Consider the following 19,166-nt stretch of genomic DNA (forward strand, 5'->3'; position numbering starts at 1 on the left):
GGTCAACACCTCACTATGTCCTCTTCGTCACTAGGGTCAACACCTCACTATGTCCTCCTCGCCACTAGGGTCAACACCTCACTATGTCCTCCTCGCCACTAGGGTCAACACCTCACTATGTCCTCCTCGCCACTAGGGTCAACACCTCACTATGTCCTCTTCGTCACTAGGGTCAACACCTCACTATGTCCTCCTCGTCACTAGGGTCAACACCTCACTATATCCTCCTCGCCACTAGGGTCAACACCTCACTAGGGTCAACACCTCATTATGTCCTCCTCGCAACTAGGGTCAACACCTCACTAGGGTCAACACCTCACTATTTCCTCCTCGCCACTAGGGTCAACACCTCACTATGTCCTCCTCGTCACTAGGGTCAACACCTCACTATGTCCTCCTCGCCACTAGGGTCAACACCTCACTAGGGTCAACACCTCACTATGTCCTCGCCACTAGGGTCAACACCTCACTATGCCCTCCTCGCCACTAGGGTCAACACCTCACTATGTCCTCCTCGCCACTAGGGTCAACACCTCACTGTGTCCTCCTCGCCACTAGGGTCAATACCTCATTATGTCCTCCTCGCCACTAGGGTCAACACCTCACTATGTCCTCCTCGCCACTAGGGTCAACACCTCACTATGTCCTCCTCGCCACTAGGGTCAACACCTCACTATGTCCTCCTCGCCACTAGAGTCAACACCTCACTATGTCCTCCTCGCCACTAGGGTCAACACCTCACTATGTCCTCCTCGCCTCTAAGGTCAACACCTCACTATGTCCTCCTCGCCACTAGGGTCAACACCTCACTATGTCCTCCTCGCCACTAGGGTCAACACCTCACTATGTTCTCCTCGCCTCTAAGGTCAACACCTCACTATGTCCTCCTCGCCTCTAGGGTCAACACCTCACTATGTCCTCCTCGCCTCTAGGGTCAACACCTCACTATGCCCTCCTCGCCTCTAGGGTCAACACCTCACTATGTCCTCCTCGCCACTAGGGTCAACACCTCACTCTGTCCTCCTCGCCTCTAGCGTCAACACCTCACTATGTCCTCCTCGCCACTAGGGTCAACACCTCATTATGTCCTCCTCGCCACTAGGGTCAACACCTCACTATGTCCTCCTCGCCACTAGGGTCAACACCTCACTATGTCCTCCTCGCCACTAGGGTCAACACCTCACTATGCCCTCCTCGCCACTAGGGTCAACACCTCACTATGTCCTCCTCGCCACTAGGGTCAACACCTCACTATGTCCTCCTCGCCACTAGGGTCAACACCTCACTATGCCCTCCTCGCCACTAGGGTCAACACCTCACTATGTCCTCCTCGCCACTAGGGTCAACACCTCACTATGTCCTCCTCGCCTCTAAGGTCAACACCTCACTATGACCTCCTCGCCACTAGGGTCAACACCTCACTATGTCCTCCTCGCCACTAGGGTCAACACCTCACTATGTCCTCCTCGCCTCTAGGGTCAACACCTCACTATGTCCTCCTCGCCTCTAGGGTCAACACCTCACTATGCCCTCCTCGCCACTAGGGTCAACACCTCACTATGCCCTCCTCGCCTCTAGGGTCAACACCTCACTATGTCCTCCTCGCCACTAGGGTCAACACCTCACTATGCCCTCCTCGCCTCTAGGGTCAACACCTCACTATGCCCTCCTCGCCTCTAGGGTCAACACCTCACTATGTCCTCCTCGCCACTAGGGTCAACACCTCACTATATCCTCCTCGCCACTAGGGTCAACACCTCACTATGTCCTCCTCGCCACTAGGGTCAACACCTCACTATGTCCTCCTCGCCACTAGGGTCAACACCTCACTATGCCCTCCTCGCCACTAGGGTCAACACCTCACTATGTCCTCCTCGCCACTAGGGTCAACACCTCACTATGTCCTCCTCGCCACTAGGGTCAACACCTCAGTATGTCCTCCTCAACACCAGGGTCAACACCTCACTATGGCCTCCTCGCCACCAGGGTCAACACCTCACTATGTCCTCCTCGCCACTAGGGTCAACACCTCACTATGTCCTCCTCGCCACTAGGGTCAACACCTCACTATGTCCTCCTCGACACTAGGGTCAACACCTCACTATGTCCTCCTCGCCTCTAGGGTCAACACCTCACTATGTCCTCCTCGCCACTAGGGTCAACACCTCACTATGTCCTCCTCGCCACTAGGGTCAACACCTCAGTATGTCCTCCTCGCCTCTAAGGTCAACACCTCACTAAGTCCTCCTCGCCTCTAGGGTCAACACCTCACTATGTCCTCCTCGCCACTAGGGTCAACACCTCACTAGGGTCAATACCTCATTATGTCCTCCTCGCCACTAGGGTCAATACCTCATTATGTCCTCCTCGCCACTAGGGTCAACACCTCACTATGTCCTCCTCGCCACTAGGGTCAACACCTCACTATGTCCTCCTCGCCACTAGGGTCAACACCTCACTATGTCCTCCTCGCCACTAGGGTCAACACCTCACTATGTCCTCCTCGCCACTAGGGTCAACACCTCACTATGTCCTCCTCGCCACTAGGGTCAACACCTCACTATGTCCTCCTCGCCACTAGGGTCAACACCTCACTATGTCCTCCTCGCCACTAGGGTCAACACCTCACTATGTCCTCCTCGCCACTAGGGTCAACACCTCACTATGTCCTCCTCGCCTCTAGGGTCAACACCTCACTATGTCCTCCTCGCCACTAGGGTCAACACCTCACTATGTCCTCTTCGTCACTAGGGTCAACACCTCACTATGTCCTCCTCGTCACTAGGGTCAACACCTCACTATGTCCTCCTCGCCACTAGGGTCAACACCTCACTAGGGTCAACACCTCATTATGTCCTCCTCGCCACTGGGGTCAACACCTCACTATGTCCTCCTCGCCACTAGGGTCAACACCTCACTAGGGTCAACACCTCATTATGTCCTCCTCGCAACTAGGGTCAACACCTCACTAGGGTCAACACCTCACTATGTCCTCCTCGCCACTAGGGTCAACACCTCACTATGTCCTCCTCGTCACTAGGGTCAACACCTCACTATGGCCTCCTCGCCACTAGGGTCAACACCTCACTAGGGTCAACACCTCACTATGTCCTCCTCGCCACTAGGGTCAACACCTCACTATGCCCTCCTCGCCACTAGGGTCAACACCTCACTATGTCCTCCTCGCCACTAGGGTCAACACCTCACTGTGTCCTCCTCGCCACTAGGGTCAACACCTCACTATGTCCTCCTCGCCACTAGGGTCAACACCTCACTATGTCCTCCTCGCCACTAGGGTCAACACCTCACTATGTCCTCCTCGCCACTAGGGTCAACACCTCACTATGTCCTCCTCGTCACTAGGGTCAACACCTCACTATGTCCTCCTCGCCACTAGGGTCAACACCTCACTATGTCCTCCTCGCCTCTAAGGTCAACACCTCACTATGTCCTCCTCGCCACTAGGGTCAACACCTCACTATGTCCTCCTCGCCACTAGGGTCAACACCTCACTATGTCCTCCTCGCCTCTAGGGTCAACACTTCACTATGTCCTCCTCGCCTCTAGGGTCAACACCTCACTATGCCCTCCTCGCCACTAGGGTCAACACCTCACTATGCCCTCCTCGCCTCTAGGGTCAACACCTCACTATGTCCTCCTCGCCACTAGGGTCAACACCTCACTATGTCCTCCTCGCCTCTAGCGTCAACACCTCACTATGTCCTCCTCGCCACTAGGGTCAACACCTCATTATGTCCTCCTCGCCACTGGGGTCAACACCTCACTATGTCCTCCTCGCCACTAGGGTCAACACCTCACTATGTCCTCCTCGCCACTAGGGTCAACACCTCACTATGCCCTCCTCGCCACTAGGGTCAATACCTCACTATGGCCTCCTCGCCACTAGGGTCAACACCTCACTATGTCCTCCTCGCCAGTAGGGTCAACACCTCACTATGTCCTCCTCGCCACTAGGGTCAACACCTCAGTATGGCCTCCTCGCCACTAGGGTCAACACCTCAGTATGGCCTCCTCGCCACTAGGGTCAACACCTCACTATGTCCTCCTCGCCACTAGGGTCAACACCTCACTATGTCCTCCTCGCCACTAGGGTCAACACCTCACTATGTCCTCCTCGCCACTAGGGTCAACACCTCACTATGTCCTCCTCGCCACTAGGGTCAACACCTCACTATGGCCTCCTCGCCACTAGGGTCAACACCTCACTATGTCCTCCTCGCCACTAGGGTCAACACCTCACTATGCCCTCCTCGCCACTAGGGTCAACACCTCACTATGTCCTCCTCGCCACTAGGGTCAACACCTCACTATGTCCTCCTCGCCACTAGGGTCAACACCTCACTATGTCCTCCTCGCCACTAGGGTCAACACCTCACTATGCCCTCCTCGCCACTAGGGTCAACACCTCACTATGTCCTCCTCGCCACTAGGGTCAACACCTCACTATGTCCTCCTCGCCACTAGGGTCAACACCTCACTATGCCCTCCTCGCCACTAGGGTCAACACCTCACTATGCCCTCCTCGCCACTAGGGTCAACACCTCACTATGTCCTCCTCGCCACTAGGGTCAACACCTCACTATGTCCTCCTCGCCTCTAGGGTCAACACCTCACTATGTCCTCCTCGCCTCTAGGGTCAACACCTCACTATGCCCTCCTCGCCACTAGGGTCAACACCTCACTATGCCCTCCTCGCCTCTAGGGTCAACACCTCACTATGCCCTCCTCGCCACTAGGGTCAACACCTCACTATGCCCTCCTCGCCTCTAGGGTCAACACCTCACTATGCCCTCCTCGCCTCTAGGGTCAACACCTCACTATGTCCTCCTCGCCACTAGGGTCAACACCTCACTATGTCCTCCTCGCCACTAGGTTCAACACCTCACTATGTCCTCCTCGCCACTAGGGTCAACACCTCACTATGTCCTCCTCGCCACCAGGGTCAACACCTCAGTATGTCCTCCTCGCCACCAGGGTCAACACCTCACTATGTCCTCCTCGCCACCAGGGTCAACACCTCACTATGTCCTCCTCGCCACCAGGGTCAACACCTCACTATGCCCTCCTCGCCACTAGGGTCAACACCTCACTATGTCCTCCTCGACACTAGGGTCAACACCTCACTATGTACTCCTCGCCTCTAGGGTCAACACCTCACTATGTCCTCCTCGCCACTAGGGTCAACACCTCACAATGTCCTCCTCGCCACTAGGGTCAACACCTCACTATGTCCTCCTCGCCTCTAAGGTCAACACCTCACTATGTCCTCCTCGCCTCTAGGGTCAACACCTCACTATGTCCTCCTCGCCACTAGGGTCAACACCTCACTAGGGTCAATACCTCATTATGTCCTCCTCGCCACTAGGGTCAACACCTCACTATGTCCTCCTCGCCACTAGGGTCAACACCTCACTATGGCCTCCTCGCCACTAGGGTCAACACCTCACTAGGGTCAATACCTCATTATGTCCTCCTCGCCACTAGGGTCAACACCTCACTATGTCCTCCTCGCCACTAGGGTCAACACCTCACTATGTCCTCCTCGCCACTAGGTTCAACACCTCACTATGTCCTCCTCGCCACTAGGGTCAACACCTCACTATGTCCTCCTCGCCACTAGGGTCAACACCTCACTATGTCCTCCTCGCCACTAGGGTCAACACCTCACTATGTCCTCCTCGCCATTAGGGTCAACACCTCACTATGTCCTCCTCGCCACTAGGGTCAACACCTCACTATGTCCTCCTCGCCTCTAGGGTCAACACCTCACTATGTCCTCCTCGCCACTAGGGTCAACACCTCACTATGTCCTCTTCGTCACTAGGGTCAACACCTCACTATGTCCTCCTCGTCACTAGGGTCAACACCTCACTATGTCCTCCTCGCCACTAGGGTCAACACCTCACTAGGGTCAACACCTCATTATGTCCTCCTCGCAACTAGGGTCAACACCTCACTAGGGTCAACACCTCACTATGTCCTCCTCGCCACTAGGGTCAACACCTCACTATGTCCTCCTCGCCACTAGGGTCAACACCTCACTATGTCCTCCTCGTCACTAGGGTCAACACCTCACTAGGGTCAACACCTCATTATGTCCTCCTCGCCACTAGGGTCAACACCTCACTATGTCCTCCTCGTCACTAGGGTCAACACCTCACTATATCCTCCTCGCCACTAGGATCAACACCTCACTAGGGTCAACACCTCACTATGTCCTCCTCGCCACTAGGGTCAACACCTCACTATGCCCTCCTCGCCACTAGGGTCAACACCTCACTATGTCCTCCTCGCCACTAGGGTCAACACCTCACTGTGTCCTCCTCGCCACTAGGGTCAACACCTCACTATCTCCTCCTCGCCTCTAGGGTCAACACCTCACTATGTCCTCCTCGCCACTAGGGTCAACACCTCACTATATCCTCCTCGCCACTAGGGTCAACACCTCACTATGTCCTCCTCGCCACTAGGGTCAACACCTCACTATGTCCTCCTCGCCACTAGGGTCAACACCTCACTATGCCCTCCTCGCCACTAGGGTCAACACCTCACTATGTCCTCCTCGCCACTAGGGTCAACACCTCACTATGTCCTCCTCGCCACTAGGGTCAACACCTCAGTATGTCCTCCTCGCCACCAGGGTCAACACCTCACTATGGCCTCCTCGCCACCAGGGTCAACACCTCACTATGTCCTCCTCGCCACTAGGGTCAACACCTCACTATGTCCTCCTCGCCACTAGGGTCAACACCTCACTATGTCCTCCTCGACACTAGGGTCAACACCTCACTATGTCCTCCTCGCCTCTAGGGTCAACACCTCACTATGTCCTCCTCGCCACTAGGGTCAACACCTCACTATGTCCTCCTCGCCACTAGGGTCAACACCTCAGTATGGCCTCCTCGCCTCTAAGGTCAACACCTCACTAAGTCCTCCTCGCCTCTAGGGTCAACACCTCACTATGTCCTCCTCGCCACTAGGGTCAACACCTCACTAGGGTCAATACCTCATTATGTCCTCCTCGCCACTAGGGTCAATACCTCATTATGTCCTCCTCGCCACTAGGGTCAACACCTCACTATGTCCTCCTCGCCACTAGGGTCAACACCTCACTATGTCCTCCTCGCCACTAGGGTCAACACCTCACTATGTCCTCCTCGCCACTAGGGTCAACACCTCACTATGTCCTCCTCGCCACTAGGGTCAACACCTCACTATGTCCTCCTCGCCACTAGGGTCAACACCTCACTATGTCCTCCTCGCCACTAGGGTCAACACCTCACTATGTCCTCCTCGCCACTAGGGTCAACACCTCACTATGTCCTCCTCGCCACTAGGGTCAACACCTCACTATGTCCTCCTCGCCTCTAGGGTCAACACCTCACTATGTCCTCCTCGCCACTAGGGTCAACACCTCACTATGTCCTCTTCGTCACTAGGGTCAACACCTCACTATGTCCTCCTCGTCACTAGGGTCAACACCTCACTATGTCCTCCTCGCCACTAGGGTCAACACCTCACTAGGGTCAACACCTCATTATGTCCTCCTCGCCACTGGGGTCAACACCTCACTATGTCCTCCTCGCCACTAGGGTCAACACCTCACTAGGGTCAACACCTCATTATGTCCTCCTCGCAACTAGGGTCAACACCTCACTAGGGTCAACACCTCACTATGTCCTCCTCGCCACTAGGGTCAACACCTCACTATGTCCTCCTCGTCACTAGGGTCAACACCTCACTATGGCCTCCTCGCCACTAGGGTCAACACCTCACTAGGGTCAACACCTCACTATGTCCTCCTCGCCACTAGGGTCAACACCTCACTATGCCCTCCTCGCCACTAGGGTCAACACCTCACTATGTCCTCCTCGCCACTAGGGTCAACACCTCACTGTGTCCTCCTCGCCACTAGGGTCAACACCTCACTATGTCCTCCTCGCCACTAGGGTCAACACCTCACTATGTCCTCCTCGCCACTAGGGTCAACACCTCACTATGTCCTCCTCGCCACTAGGGTCAACACCTCACTATGTCCTCCTCGTCACTAGGGTCAACACCTCACTATGTCCTCCTCGCCACTAGGGTCAACACCTCACTATGTCCTCCTCGCCTCTAAGGTCAACACCTCACTATGTCCTCCTCGCCACTAGGGTCAACACCTCACTATGTCCTCCTCGCCACTAGGGTCAACACCTCACTATGTCCTCCTCGCCTCTAGGGTCAACACTTCACTATGTCCTCCTCGCCTCTAGGGTCAACACCTCACTATGCCCTCCTCGCCACTAGGGTCAACACCTCACTATGCCCTCCTCGCCTCTAGGGTCAACACCTCACTATGTCCTCCTCGCCACTAGGGTCAACATCTCACTATGTCCTCCTCGCCTCTAGCGTCAACACCTCACTATGTCCTCCTCGCCACTAGGGTCAACACCTCATTATGTCCTCCTCGCCACTGGGGTCAACACCTCACTATGTCCTCCTCGCCACTAGGGTCAACACCTCACTATGTCCTCCTCGCCACTAGGGTCAACACCTCACTATGCCCTCCTCGCCACTAGGGTCAATACCTCACTATGGCCTCCTCGCCACTAGGGTCAACACCTCACTATGTCCTCCTCGCCAGTAGGGTCAACACCTCACTATGTCCTCCTCGCCACTAGGGTCAACACCTCAGTATGTCCTCCTCGCCACTAGGGTCAACACCTCAGTATGGCCTCCTCGCCACTAGGGTCAACACCTCACTATGTCCTCCTCGCCACTAGGGTCAACACCTCACTATGTCCTCCTCGCCACTAGGGTCAACACCTCACTATGTCCTCCTCGCCACTAGGGTCAACACCTCACTATGTCCTCCTCGCCACTAGGGTCAACACCTCACTATGGCCTCCTCGCCACTAGGGTCAACACCTCACTATGTCCTCCTCGCCACTAGGGTCAACACCTCACTATGTCCTCCTCGCCACTAGGGTCAACACCTCACTATGTCCTCCTCGCCACTAGGGTCAACACCTCACTATGTCCTCCTCGCCACTAGGGTCAACACCTCACTATGTCCTCCTCGCCACTAGGGTCAACACCTTACTATGCCCTCCTCGCCACTAGGGTCAACACCTCACTATGTCCTCCTCGCCACTAGGGTCAACACCTCACTATGTCCTCCTCGCCACTAGGGTCAACACCTCACTATGCCCTCCTCGCCACTAGGGTCAACACCTCACTATGCCCTCCTCGCCACTAGGGTCAACACCTCACTATGTCCTCCTCGCCACTAGGGTCAACACCTCACTATGTCCTCCTCGCCTCTAGGGTCAACACCTCACTATGTCCTCCTCGCCTCTAGGGTCAACACCTCACTATGCCCTCCTCGCCACTAGGGTCAACACCTCACTATGCCCTCCTCGCCTCTAGGGTCAACACCTCACTATGCCCTCCTCGCCACTAGGGTCAACACCTCACTATGCCCTCCTCGCCTCTAGGGTCAACACCTCACTATGCCCTCCTCGCCTCTAGGGTCAACACCTCACTATGTCCTCCTCGCCACTAGGGTCAACACCTCACTATGTCCTCCTCGCCACTAGGGTCAACACCTCACTATGTCCTCCTCGCCACTAGGGTCAACACCTCACTATGTCCTCCTCGCCACCAGGGTCAACACCTCAGTATGTCCTCCTCGCCACCAGGGTCAACACCTCACTATGTCCTCCTCGCCACCAGGGTCAACACCTCACTATGTCCTCCTCGCCACCAGGGTCAACACCTCACTATGCCCTCCTCGCCACTAGGGTCAACACCTCACTATGTCCTCCTCGACACTAGGGTCAACACCTCACTATGTACTCCTCGCCTCTAGGGTCAACACCTCACTATGTCCTCCTCGCCACTAGGGTCAACACCTCACTATGTCCTCCTCGCCACTAGGGTCAACACCTCACTATGTCCTCCTCGCCTCTAGGGTCAACACCTCACTATGTCCTCCTCGCCTCTAGGGTCAACACCTCACTATGTCCTCCTCGCCACTAGGGTCAACACCTCACTAGGGTCAATACCTCATTATGTCCTCCTCGCCACTAGGGTCAACACCTCACTATGTCCTCCTCGCCACTAGGGTCAACACCTCACTATGGCCTCCTCGCCACTAGGGTCAACACCTCACTAGGGTCAATACCTCATTATGTCCTCCTCGCCACTAGGGTCAACACCTCACTATGTCCTCCTCGCCACTAGGGTCAACACCTCACTATGTCCTCCTCGCCACTAGGTTCAACACCTCACTATGTCCTCCTCGCCACTAGGGTCAACACCTCACTATGTCCTCCTCGCCACTAGGGTCAACACCTCACTATGTCCTCCTCGCCACTAGGGTCAACACCTCACTATGTCCTCCTCGCCATTAGGGTCAACACCTCACTATGTCCTCCTCGCCACTAGGGTCAACACCTCACTATGTCCTCCTCGCCTCTAGGGTCAACACCTCACTATGTCCTCCTCGCCACTAGGGTCAACACCTCACTATGTCCTCTTCGTCACTAGGGTCAACACCTCACTATGTCCTCCTCGTCACTAGGGTCAACACCTCACTATGTCCTCCTCGCCACTAGGGTCAACACCTCACTAGGGTCAACACCTCATTATGTCCTCCTCGCAACTAGGGTCAACACCTCACTAGGGTCAACACCTCACTATGTCCTCCTCGCCACTAGGGTCAACACCTCACTATGTCCTCCTCGCCACTAGGGTCAACACCTCACTATGTCCTCCTCGTCACTAGGGTCAACACCTCACTAGGGTCAACACCTCATTATGTCCTCCTCGCCACTAGGGTCAACACCTCACTATGTCCTCCTCGTCACTAGGGTCAACACCTCACTATATCCTCCTCGCCACTAGGATCAACACCTCACTAGGGTCAACACCTCACTATGTCCTCCTCGCCACTAGGGTCAACACCTCACTATGCCCTCCTCGCCACTAGGGTCAACACCTCACTATGTCCTCCTCGCCACTAGGGTCAACACCTCACTGTGTCCTCCTCGCCACTAGGGTCAACACCTCACTATCTCCTCCTCGCCACTAGGGTCAACACCTCACTATGTCCTCCTCGCCACTAGTGTCAACACCTCACTATGTCCTCCTCGCCACTAGGGTCAACACCTCACTATGTCCTCCTCGCCTCTAGGGTCAACACCTCACTATGTCCTCCTCGCCTCTAGGGTCAACACCTCACTATGTCCTCCTCGCCACTAGGGTCAACACCTCACTATGTCCTCCTCGCCACTAGGGTCAACACCTCACTATGTCCTCCTCGCCTCTAGGGTCAACACCTCACTATGCCCTCCTCGCCACTAGGGTCAACACCTCACTATGCCCTCCTCGCCTCTAGGGTCAACACCTCACTATGTCCTCCTCGCCACTAGGGTCAACACCTCACTATGCCCTCCTCGCCTCTAGGGTCAACACCTCACTATGCCCTCCTCGCCTCTAGGGTCAACACCTCACTATGTCCTCCTCGCCACTAGGGTCAACACCTCACTATGTCCTCCTCGCCACTAGGGTCAACACCTCACTATGTCCTCCTCGCCACTAGGGTCAACACCTCACTATGTCCTCCTCGCCACCAGGGTCAACACCTCAGTATGTCCTCCTCGCCACCAGGGTCAACACCTCACTATGTCCTCCTCGCCACCAGGGTCAACACCTCACTATGTCCTCCTCGCCACCAGGGTCAACACCTCACTATGTCCTCCTCGCCACTAGGGTCAACACCTCACTATGTCCTCCTCGACACTAGGGTCAACACCTCACTATGTCCTCCTCGCCACTAGGGTCAACACCTCACTATGTCCTCCTCGCCACTAGGGTCAACACCTCACTAGGGTCAATACCTCATTATGTCCTCCTCGCCACTAGGGTCAACACCTCACTATGTCGTCCTCGCCACTAGGGTCAACACCTCACTATGTCCTCCTCGCCACTAGGGTCAACACCTCACTATGTCCTCCTCGCCACTAGGGTCAACACCTCACTATGTCCTCCTCGCCACTAGGGTCAACACCTCACTATGTCCTCCTCGCCACTAGGGTCAACACCTCACTATGTCCTCCTCGCCACTAGGGTCAACACCTCACTATGTCCTCCTCGCCACTAGGGTCAACACCTCACTATGTCCTCCTCGCCTCTAGGGTCAACACCTCACTATGCCCTCCTCGCCACTAGGGTCAACACCTCACTATGTCCTCTTCGTCACTAGGGTCAACACCTCACTATGTCCTCCTCGTCACTAGGGTCAACACCTCACTATGTCCTCCTCGCCACTAGGGTCAACACCTCACTAGGGTCAACACCTCATTATGTCCTCCTCGCAACTAGGGTCAACACCTCACTAGGGTCAACACCTCACTATGTCCTCCTCGCCACTAGGGTCAACACCTCACTATGTCCTCCTCGCCACTAGGGTCAACACCTCACTATGTCCTCCTCGTCACTAGGGTCAACACCTCACTAGGGTCAACACCTCATTATGTCCTCCTCGCCACTAGGGTCAACACCTCACTATGTCCTCCTCGTCACTAGGGTCAACACCTCACTATGTCCTCCTCGCCACTAGGATCAACACCTCACTAGGGTCAACACCTCACTATGTCCTCCTCGCCACTAGGGTCAACACCTCACTATGCCCTCCTCGCCACTAGGGTCAACACCTCACTATGTCCTCCTCGCCACTAGGGTCAACACCTCACTGTGTCCTCCTCGCCACTAGGGTCAACACCTCACTATGTCCTCCTCGCCACTAGGGTCAACACCTCACTATGTCCTCCTCGCCACTAGTGTCAACACCTCACTATGTCCTCCTCGCCACTAGGGTCAACACCTCACTATGTCCTCCTCGCCTCTAGGGTCAACACCTCACTATGTCCTCCTCGCCTCTAGGGTCAACACCTCACTATGTCCTCCTCGCCTCTAGGGTCAACACCTCACTAGGGTCAACACCTCACTATGTCCTCCTCGCCTCTAGGGTCAACACCTCACTATGTCCTCCTCGCCACTAGGGTCAACACCTCACTAGGGTCAACACCTCACTATGTCCTCCTCGCCACTAGGGTCAACACCTCACTAGGGTCAACACCTCACTATGTCCTCCTCGCCACTAGGGTCAACACCTCACTAGGGTCAACACCTCACTATGTCCTCCTCGCCACTAAGGTCAACACCTCACTATGCCCTCCTCGCCTCTAGGGTCAACACCTCACTATGCCCTCCTCGCCACTAGGGTCAACACCTCACTATGGTCAACACCTCACTATGTCCTCCTCGCCACTAGGGTCAACACCTCACTATGTCCTCCTCGCCACTAGGGTCAACACCTCACTAGGGTCAACACCTCACTATGTCCTCCTCGCCACTAGGGTCAACACCTCACTATGTCCTCCTCGCCACTAGGGTCAACACCTCACTATGTCCTCCTCGCCACTAGGGTCAACACCTCACTATGTCCTCCTCGCCACTAGGGTCAACACCTCACTATGTCCTCCTCGCCACTAGGGTCAACACCTCACTATGTCCTCCTCGCCACTAGGGTCAACACCTCACTATGTCCTCCTCGCCTCTAGGGTCAACACCTCACTATGTCCTCCTCGCCACTAGGGTCAACACCTCACTATGTCCTCCTCGCCACTAGGGTCAACACCTCACTATGTCCTCCTCGCCTCTAAGGTCAACACCTCACTATGTCCTCCTCGCCTCTAGGGTCAACACCTCACTATGTCCTCCTCGCCACTAGGGTCAATACCTCATTATGTCCTCCTCGCCACTAGGGTCAACACCTCACTATGTCCTCCTCGCCACTAGGGTCAACACCTCACTATGTCCTCCTCGCCACTAGGGTCAACACCTCACTATGTCCTCCTCGCCACTAGGGTCAACACCTCACTATGTCCTCCTCGCCACTAGGGTCAACACCTCACTATGTCCTCCTCGCCACTAGGGTCAACACCTCAGTATGTCCTCCTCGCCACTAGGGTCAACACCTCACTATGTCCTCCTCGCCACTAGGGTCAACACCTCACTATGTCCTCCTCGCCACTAGGGTCAACACCTCACTATGTCCTCCTCGCCACTAGGGTCAACACCTCACTATGTCCTCCTCGCCTTTAGGGTCAACACCTCACTATGTCCTCCTCGCCACTAGGGTCAACACCTCACTATGTCCTCCTCGTCACTAGGGTCAACACCTCACTGTGTCCTCCTCGCCACTAGGGTCAACACCTCACTAGGGTCAACACCTCATTATGTCCTCCTCGCAACTAGGGTCAACACCTCACTAGGGTCAACACCTCACTATGTCCTCCTCGCCACTAGGGTCAACACCTCACTATGTCCTCCTCGCCACTAGGGTCAACACCTCACTATGTCCTCCTCGTCACTAGGGTCAACACCTCACTAGGGTCAACACCTCATTATGTCCTCCTCGCCACTAGGGTCAACACCTCACTATGTCCTCCTCGTCACTAGGGTCAACACCTCACTATGTCCTCCTCGCCACTAGGATCAACACCTCACTAGGGTCAACACCTCACTTTGTCCTCCTCGCCACTAGGGTCAACACCTCACTATGCCCTCCTCGCCACTAGGGTCAACACCTCACTATGTCCTCCTCGCCACTAGGGTCAACACCTCACTGTGTCCTCCTCGCCACTAGGGTCAACACCTCACTATGTCCTCCTCGCCACTAGGGTCAACACCTCACTATGTCCTCCTCGCCACTAGTGTCAACACCTCACTATGTCCTCCTCGCCACTAGGGTCAACACCTCACTATGTCCTCCTCGCCTCTAGGGTCAACACCTCACTATGTCCTCCTCGCCTCTAGGGTCAACACCTCACTATGTCCTCCTCGCCTCTAGGGTCAACACCTCACTAGGGTCAACACCTCACTATGTCCTCCTCGCCTCTAGGGTCAACACCTCACTATGACCTCCTCGCCACTAGGGTCAACACCTCACTAGGGTCAACACCTCACTATGTCCTCCTCGCCACTAGGGTCAACACCTCACTAGGGTCAACACCTCACTATGTCCTCCTCGCCACTAAGGTCAACACCTCACTATGCCCTCCTCGCCTCTAGGGTCAACACCTCACTATGTCCTCCTCGCCACTAGGGTCAACACCTCACTATGGTCAACACCTCACTATGTCCTCCTCGCCACTAGGGTCAACACCTCACTAGGGTCAACACCTCACTATGTCCTCCTCGCCACTAGGGTCAACACCTCACTAGGGTCAACACCTCACTATGTCCTCCTCGCCACTAGGGTCAACACCTCACTATGTCCTCCTCGCCACTAGGGTCAACACCTCACTATGTCCTCCTCGCCACTAGGGTCAACACCTCACTATGTCCTCCTCGCCACTAGGGTCAACACCTCACTATGTCCTCCTCGCCACTAGGGTCAACACCTCACTATGTCCTCCTCGCCACTAGGGTCAACACCTCACTATGTCCTCCTCGCCACTAGGGTCAACACCTCACTATGCCCTCCTCGCCACTAGGGTCAACACCTCACTATGTCCTCCTCGCCTCTAGGGTCAACACCTCACTATGTCCTCCTCGCCACTAGGGTCAACACCTCACTATGTCCTCCTCGCCACTAGGGTCAACACCTCACTATGTCCTCCTCGCCTCTAGGGTCAACACCTCACTATGTCCTCCTCGCCACTAGGGTCAACACCTCACTAGGGTCAATACCTCATTATGTCCTCCTCGCCACTAGGGTCAACACCTCACTATGTCCTCCTCGCCACTAGGGTCAACACCTCACTATGTCCTCCTCGTCACTAGGGTCAACACCTCACTATGTCCTCCTCGCCACTAGGGTCAACACCTCACTAGGGTCAACACCTCATTATGTCCTCCTCGCCACTAGGGTCAACACCTCACTATGTCCTCCTCGCCACTAGGGTCAACACCTCACTATGTCCTCCTCGTCACTAGGGTCAACACCTCACTATGTCCTCCTCGCCACTAGGGTCAACACCTCACTAGGGTCAACACCTCATTATGTCCTCCTCGCCACTAGGGTCAACACCTCACTATGTCCTCCTCGTCACTAGGGTCAACACCTCACTATGTCCTCCTCGCCACTAGGATCAACACCTCACTAGGGTCAACACCTCACTATGTCCTCCTCGCCACTAGGGTCAACACCTCACTATGCCCTCCTCGCCACTAGGGTCAACACCTCACTATGTCCTCCTCGCCACTAGGGTCAACACCTCACTGTGTCCTCCTCGCCACTAGGGTCAACACCTCACTATGTCCTCCTCGCCACTAGGGTCAACACCTCACTATGTCCTCCTCGCCACTAGTGTCAACACCTCACTATGTCCTCCTCGCCACTAGGGTCAACACCTCACTATGTCCTCCTCGCCTCTAGGGTCAACACCTCACTATGTCCTCCTCGCCTCTAGGGTCAACACCTCACTATGTCCTCCTCGCCTCTAGGGTCAACACCTCACTAGGGTCAACACCTCACTATGTCCTCCTCGCCTCTAGGGTCAACACCTCACTATGTCCTCCTCGCCACTAGGGTCAACACCTCACTAGGGTCAACACCTCACTATGTCCTCCTCGCCACTAGGGTCAACACCTCACTAGGGTCAACACCTCACTATGTCCTCCTCGCCACTAAGGTCAACACCTCACTATGCCCTCCTCGCCTCTAGGGTCAACACCTCACTATGTCCTCCTCGCCACTAGGGTCAACACCTCACTATGGTCAACACCTCACTATGTCCTCCTCGCCACTAGGGTCAACACCTCACTAGGGTCAACACCTCACTATGTCCTCCTCGCCACTAGGGTCAACACCTCACTAGGGTCAACACCTCACTATGTCCTCCTCGCCACTAGGGTCAACACCTTACTATGTCCTCCTCGCCACTAGGGTCAACACCTCACTATGTCCTCCTCGCCACTAGGGTCAACACCTCACTATGTCCTCCTCGCCACTAGGGTCAACACCTCACTATGTCCTCCTCGCCACTAGGGTCAACACCTCACTATGTCCTCCTCGCCTCTAGGGTCAACACCTCACTATGTCCTCCTCGCCACTAGGGTCAACACCTCACTATGTCCTCCTCGCCACTAGGGTCAACACCTCACTATGTCCTCCTCGCCTCTAAGGTCAACACCTCACTATGTCCTCCTCGCCTCTAGGGTCAACACCCCACTATGTCCTCCTCGCCACTAGGGTCAACACCTCACTAGGGTCAATACCTCATTATGTCCTCCTCGCCACTAGGGTCAATCCCTCATTATGTCCTCCTCGCCACTAGGGTCAACACCTCACTATGTCCTCCTCGCCACTAGGGTCAACACCTCACTATGTCCTCCTCGCCACTAGGGTCAACACCTCACTATGTCCTCCTCGCCACTAGGGTCAACACCTCACTATGTCCTCCTCGCCACTAGGGTCAACACCTCACTATGTCCTCTTCGTCACTAGGGTCAACACCTCACTATGTCCTCCTCGTCACTAGGGTCAACACCTCACTGTTTCCTCCTCGCCACTAGGGTCAACACCTCACTAGGTTCAACACCTCATTATGTCCTCCTCGCAACTAGGGTCAACACCTCACTAGGGTCAACACCTCACTATGTCCTCCTCGCCACTAGGGTCAACACCTCACTATGTCCTCCTCGCCACTAGGGTCAACACCTCACTATGTCCTCCTCGTCACTAGGGTCAACACCTCACTAGGGTCAACACCTCATTATGTCCTCCTCGCCACTAGGGTCAACACCTCACTATGTCCTCCTCGTCACTAGGATCAACACCTCACTAGGGTCAACACCTCACTTTGTCCTCCTCGCCACTAGGGTCAACACCTCACTATGCCCTCCTCGCCACTAGGGTCAACACCTCACTATGTCCTCCTCGCCACTAGGGTCAACACCTCACTGTGTCCTCCTCGCCACTAGGGTCAACACCTCACTATGTCCTCCTCGCCACTAGGGTCAACACCTCACTATGTCCTCCTCGCCACTAGTGTCAACACCTCACTATGTCCTCCTCGCCACTAGGGTCAACACCTCACTATGTCCTCCTCGCCTCTAGGGTCAACACCTCACTATGTCCTCCTCGCCTCTAGGGTCAACACCTCACTAGGGTCAACACCTCACTATGCCCTCCTCGCCTCTAGGGTCAACACCTCACTATGTCCTCCTCGCCACTAGGGTCAACACCTCACTAGGGTCAACACCTCACTATGCCCTCCTCGCCACTAGGGTCAACACCTCACTAGGGTCAACACCTCACTATGTCCTCCTCGCCACTAAGGTCAACACCTCACTATGCCCTCCTCGCCTCTAGGGTCAACACCTCACTATGTCCTCCTCGCCACTAGGGTCAACACCTCACTATGGTCAACACCTCACTATGTCCTCCTCGCCACTAGGGTCAACACCTCACTAGGGTCAACACCTCACTATGTCCTCCTCGCCACTAGGGTCAACACCTCACTAGGGTCAACACCTCACTATGTCCTCCTCGCCACTAGGGTCAACACCTCACTATGTCCTCCTCGCCACTAGGGTCAACACCTCACTATGTCCTCCTCGCCACTAGGGTCAACACCTCACTATGTCCTCCTCGCCACTAGGGTCAACACCTCACTATGTCCTCCTCGCCACTAGGGTCAACACCTCACTATGTCCTCCTCGCCACTAGGGTCAACACCTCACTATGTCCTCCTCGCCACTAGGGTCAACACCTCACTATGTCCTCCTCGCCACTAGGGTCAACACCTCACTATGTCCTCCTCGCCACTAGGGTCAACACCTCACTATGTCCTCCTCGCCTCTAGGGTCAACACCTCACTATGTCCTCCTCGCCACTAGGGTCAACACCTCACTATGTCCTCCTCGCCACTAGGGTCAACACCTCACTATGTCCTCCTCGCCTCTAGGGTCAACACCTCACTATGTCCTCCTCGCCACTAGGGTCAACACCTCACTAGGGTCAATACCTCATTATGTCCTCCTCGCCACTAGGGTCAACACCTCACTATGTCCTCCTCGCCACTAGGGTCAACACCTCACTATGTCCTCCTCGCCACTAGGGTCAACACCTCACTATGTCCTCCTCG

At 55.4% G+C, this 19,166-nt stretch overlaps 1 protein-coding gene across 1 annotated transcript in view; it reads left to right on the top strand.

The window, feature by feature from the left end:
* Window positions 1–19,166, top strand: part of LOC129815741 (SWI/SNF-related matrix-associated actin-dependent regulator of chromatin subfamily D member 1-like) — a 51,242-nt gene that overhangs the window by 19,761 nt on the left and 12,315 nt on the right. The window lies entirely within an intron of this gene.

This window comes from Salvelinus fontinalis, chromosome 18, assembly GCF_029448725.1.
Source record: "Salvelinus fontinalis isolate EN_2023a chromosome 18, ASM2944872v1, whole genome shotgun sequence".
NCBI classification, from domain to species: domain Eukaryota; kingdom Metazoa; phylum Chordata; class Actinopteri; order Salmoniformes; family Salmonidae; genus Salvelinus; species Salvelinus fontinalis.